Here is a 5886-nt window from a genome sequence, read left to right as displayed (position 1 = left end):
ACTTTACAGTATTGTAGTGGTTTTTGCCACACATTGATATGAATCAGCCATGGGTGTACATGTGTTCCCCATTCTGAACCCCTCTCCTACCTCCCTCCCCATCCCATCCCTCAGGTTCATCCCAGTGTACCAGCCCTGAGTACCCTGTTTCATGCGTTGAACCTGGACTGGTGATCTATTTCACATATGATAATATACATGATTCAGTGCTATTCTCTCAAATCATCCCACCCTCACCTTCTCCCACAGAGTCCAAAAGACTGTTCTCACATCTGTGTATCTTTTGCTATCTCATATATAGGGTCATCGTTGCCATCTTTCTAAATTCCATATATATGTGTTAATATACTGTATTGGTGTTTTTATTTCTGGCTTACTTCACTCTGTATAATAAGCTCCAGTTTCATCCACCTCATTAGAACTAATTCAAATGCATTCTTTTTAGTAGCTGAGTAGTATTCCATTGTGTATATGTATTACAGCTTTATTATCCATTTGTCTGTTGATGGACATCTAGGTTGCTTCCATGTCCTGGCTATTATAAACAGTGCTGCAATGAACATTGGGGTACACGTGTCTCTTTCAATTCTGGTTTCCTCGGTGTGTATGCCCAGCAGTGGGATTGCTGGGTCATAAGGCAGTTCTATTTCCAGTTCTTTAAGGAATCTCCACACTGTTCTCCATAGTGGCTGTACTAGTTTGCATTCCCACCAACAGTGTAAGAGGGTTCCCTTTTCTCCACACCCTCTCCAGCATTTATTGTTTGTAGACTTTTTGATAGCAGCCATTCTGACTGGTGTGAAATGGTACCTCATTGTGGTTCTGATTTGCATTTCTCTGATAATGAGTGATGTTGAGCATCTTTTCATGTGTTTGTTAGCCATCTGTATGTCTTCTTTGGAGAAATGTCTGTTTAGTTCTTTGGCCCATTTTTTGATTGGGTCGTTTATTTTTCTGGTATTGAGCTGCATAAGCTGCTTGTATATTTTTGAGATTAATTCTTTGTCAGTTGCTTTGTTTTCTATTATTTTCTCCCATTCTGAAGGCTGTTTTTTTCACCTTACTTGTAGTTTCCTTCGTTGTGCAAAAGCTTTTAAGTTTAATTAGGTCCCATATGTTTATTTTTGCTTATATTTCCATTACTCTGGGAGGTGGGTCATAGAAGATCTTGCTGTGATTTATGTCAGAGAGTGTTTTGCCTATATTTTCCTCCAGTTTTATAGTTTCTGATCTTACATTTAGATCTTTAATCCATTTTGAGTTTATATTTGTGTATGGTGTTAGAAAATGTTCTAGTTTCATTCTTTTACAAGTGGTTGACCAGTTTTCCCAGCACCACTTGTTAAATAGATGTCTTTTCTCCATTGTATATTTTTGCCTCCTTTGTCAAAGATAAGTTGTCCATAGGTGTATGGATTTATCTCTAGACTTTCTATTTTGTACCATTGATCTATTTTTCTGTCTTTGTGCCAGTAGCATACTGTCTTGATGACTGTGGCTTTGTATTATAGTCTGAAGTCAGATAGTCAACCTGCCTATATCTTATAAGGACATTCGTGATGGCATTTAGGGCCCACCTATGTAACCCAGGAGCCAGCGTGAGGAACTCCGCCCATGGCAAATGTCATGAGGAAGGAGGCTTGGCATATGCAAAGGAGTGATCAAGCCCCAGGAAACCCCCTGTTCCTGAGCATCTACCCTCAAAACCAGAGTCTATCTACTTTACTGTTTCATGCTCTCGCCTACACCTCTGACTTTATGGGGGCTGTTCCCCACTGGTTCTCTCGGAGAAGGAGTAAACGTGCAGCTCCAAGTCAATAAAAATTCCTGGGCATGACAAGAGTGTTTCAACTTACGAACTCCTCTGAAGGTTATCTAGCACACCTGTATAGGTTCGTCCGGCCACATGTGATTGTTTACAGCCTCCCAACATGAGAGGCACGAGATGTTTTAGACTTACTAAAGGCAAATTCTTTTGGGAAGTTAGAAATTATTAGTATAGTGGGTTGGGTAGAATTATATTGGTGAAGGGTTTTTCATTTGTTGTGCCAATAATTGCTACTAATTCCCTGCCTTGGGTGTGACAAGGGTGTCTCAGGTCAAACCTCTCTGTTGGCAAACTAGCTTGTGTGACAGGATTATCCATACTGCTGCCACTACACACATGATTATTTACTACATCTCAACCATAAACAGGACTTTCCTGGTGGGAAAGTGTCTGTCTATAATGCAGGAGACCCGGGTTTGACCCCTGGGTCAGGAAGATCCCATGGAGAAGGAAATGGCAATCCACTCCAGTACTATTGCCTGGAAAATCCTATGGACAGAGGAGCCTGGTAGGCTATAGTCCATGGGGTCACAAAGAGTCAGACATGACTGAGCGACTTCACTTCACTTCACTTCACTTCAACCATAAACAGCACAGAGAGTTTTGGAGTATTTTGAGAGTCTTAATTGGCATAGGCTTTTCTCATTGTTGAGTCAATGATTGCCTCCAGGCCTCCATATCCTTAGGCACCTGGGAATATATTAATCAATGTATTTGGAATATAGAAAAGGAAATATAGTAGTTTTTAAGGTTAGCAATACTAGACTTTTTGAGTTACTGAATTTTCTCTTTTGTAATAGATCACTGTACTTTGTTATAAATCACTGTGTCCTTGCTATGTAAAAATGTAACTTTATCACTATCTTAAGACTAAATAGATCTTAAGGGGAACATTGGTGAAAGGATTTTCATTTGTTGGGCTGATGTTTGCTGCTAAATCTCCATATTCCCTGCCCTTATAATGAATATAACTAGCATATAGGAGAAATAAGTATTAACCTTTACGCATATAGGAGAAATAAGTATTAACCTTTAAGATTAATCATGATAACCTTGGGTTAAATAAATTCCTTTCTTGATTGTAACTCACTACACCCTCACCTTATAGGAATGCAACTTTATTTGGAGGGTGGTGCCTGGTTTAAGAAAAAACATCCTTGGAAAAATAAGTTTTTTGGTTATTCAGAAAGAAAGGGTCATAAAATGTCAGCAGGCCTCATGGCCAGAAGATGATGTAAAACCCCTAAGATCTTTTTTTATGTAAAGCGCCTGATTTTGATAAAGGTCAGGACTGCTGACCCCTGCATGACTCTGTATTCATCCCTATGTGTAACAAAAGGTATATAAGCAAACCCCAAAATAAAGAAATCAGATCAATTTCTGGAAAGACTGATTCCCCCATGTTGTTCTTTCTTGCTTCCCGTTTTTCTGGCTGAATTCCCATCTGGAGCGTGGGTGCCCGCCATGTCTACTTACTTGTCCCAGCTTTCAAGCCCACGCGAGAAGGAGCCCAAGGAGGGGCACCTTCTGATATTCAAGTGGTGCTGGTGGCCCAACATAGATGGTGCAAATTTCTTGTCTTGGAATTTTATTGGTATCCCATGTAAACCAAGTTATTCAGCCTCTTTCTCTCTCCTACTATTTTCTGGCCGAATTCCCATCTGGTGCATGGGTACCCATCAAGCCTGCTAATTTTGCCTGGGCTTCTAAGATCGGACTGGGGGGGGGGGGCTCAGTGCCTCCTCTCCTTCGGGAGAATGGGAAGACACCTGTGGCCTACATAGGTGGTGATTGGTATTCCATGTAAACCAAGTTATTCAGCCTCTTTTTCTCTGCTAATTTTCTAATCCTTCTCTATCCTATTTCCAAGGAAGCCAGCTCCGTACCCACCTTCAAATTACCCTGGATCCCACCGGGGCTGGGCCCCGGCACCAGGATTCCAAAGCAGGATCTTTAACTTGATCATATTTGTAAAGTCTTTGCTATCTAAGGTTACATCCACAGGTTCCAAAGATTAGGAACTATCTTTGGGGCTCATTTTCTAGGCTAGTACCCTTTTCTACTTGGCAAAATTAATAGAAATGGAACATATTACTTTCCACTGGCTGAACTTTTTTCTTTGAGGGTCAGAGTGAACTCATGGTCTTTCAGAGCCTTGCTTGTGTATTAATATTTGCTGCTCAGGTAGTCATATTGTCAGGTCAGTTTGTTTCTTTTCTTCATTTCTTGTCTCATTGTAACAAAGATTTGGAATGATGGACTAATTACAGCTCAAGAAGTCAGGATTTCTTGGCTCTTGTCTCATTGTAGCAAGGACTTGAAACAAGAGACTAGTTATAACTCAAGCAGACAGATCTTTTATTAAGCAGAAAACAGATAGTACACTCCTGAGATGTGGAAGTGGGCCAATCCTGAGGGAAAGGTGATGATCCCTCTTTGCTTCCCTTTTTATATTTCCTGTCTCCTCTTGGTTCTGCCTGTGCAAAATAGGTGGCTGTGCCTGCCACCAATCAAGAAAGGCAATATAAATGGGTGTATGCTCAAGGCCAATCAGGGAAGGGGGCATGTTTTGGGTGTGTTTTCCTGCAAGAGGTTCTCAATTCTGGTCCTCAACATCCTCTTTTGTGGACTTCCCCCCACTTCTGTGTAGTTTCACCATTTTGGATTTCTTTTTCCTGTTTTAACTACCTAACAGTATCATGGCCAGAGGGCCTTATAGATTAGCTCTTTGACCCTTTGTATGTGACACTGACATTTGTGAGAAAACTGCTGTCTGAACTGTAGAAAGGAGCCCAGGGCCATTAACTTTCCTGCCTGACACATGGAGTGACTGTCCTCCATGGACCCCTGCTCCCTCTGGATTGAGTCAACAGATTCTAAAGCCTCAGCACTGGGGAGGGTGTCTGAATCAGAGGTGTGCCAAGTACTGCTGCTGGGGCCAAGGTAGGTCAATTTCAGGAGTGTTAAAAATGGAAAAGATGTTGATGATAACCCTGTATGTGAGACAGCAAAATAGACACAGATGTATAGAACAGTCTTTTGGACTCTGTGGGAGAGAGAGAGGGTGGGATGATTTGGGAGAATAGCATTGAAACATGTATAATATCATATATGAAATGAATCACCAGTCCAGGTTCTATGCAGGATACAGGATGCTTGGGGCTGGTGCACTGGGATGACCCAGAGGGATGGTACGGGGAGGGAGGTGGGAGGGGGTTCAGGATGGGGAACACATGTACATCCATGGCAGATTCATGTCAATGTATGGCACAACCAATACAATATTGTAGTGTAATTAGCCTCCAATTAAAATAAATAAATTTATATTAAAAAAAAGATGGAAAAGATGTGACTTTTTAAGGTTCCAAATTCCTACCATTTTGTCTAGTGTTGAACACAGTGTCGCTAACATCTTACTTTTCTCATCAACACTGCTGCCTTCTCTGAGCTGCTGTCAGCAGTGGTCTTTGGCAGGGGCCCCGCAGAATGAGTCTTTGGCCGCTGATATTAATTCTTCTTTAAACATGGTGAAATTCTCCAGTGAAGCCATCTTTTCCTAGATATACTGTCAGGTCAGTTTGTTTCTCTTCTTCAGATCTTATTTCATTGTAACAAAGATTTGGAATGATGGATTAATTACAGCTCAAGAAGTCAGGATTTCTTGGCTCTTGTCTCACTGTAGCAAGGACTTGAAATAAGAGACTAGTTATAGATGAAGCAGACAGATCTTTTGTTAAACAGACAACGGATAGAACAATCCTAGGACATGGGAGTGGGTTTTTCTTTGAGTTTACTTTTCGGAAAATTTTGACTTCTGACTCAATCTCATTACATGTTGTAGGTCTATTCATATTTTCTATATCTTCTTGCATTAATGTTGATAGTTTGTGTGTTTCTAGGAACATATACATTTTACCTTGTTCAACAAATTTTTTGTTATACAACTGTTCATAGTAGTCTATCTCTCTTTCTGTGAGAGAAAGAGTTACACAATTGGGTTACATAATTGTGGAGGCTGGTAATTCCAATATTGGGTAATCTAGCAGTCTGGAGACCAG

This window comes from Ovis canadensis, chromosome 5 (genome assembly GCF_042477335.2).
Source record: "Ovis canadensis isolate MfBH-ARS-UI-01 breed Bighorn chromosome 5, ARS-UI_OviCan_v2, whole genome shotgun sequence".
NCBI classification, from domain to species: Eukaryota; Metazoa; Chordata; class Mammalia; order Artiodactyla; family Bovidae; genus Ovis; species Ovis canadensis.
Note: the sequence above shows the minus strand (reverse complement) of the source record.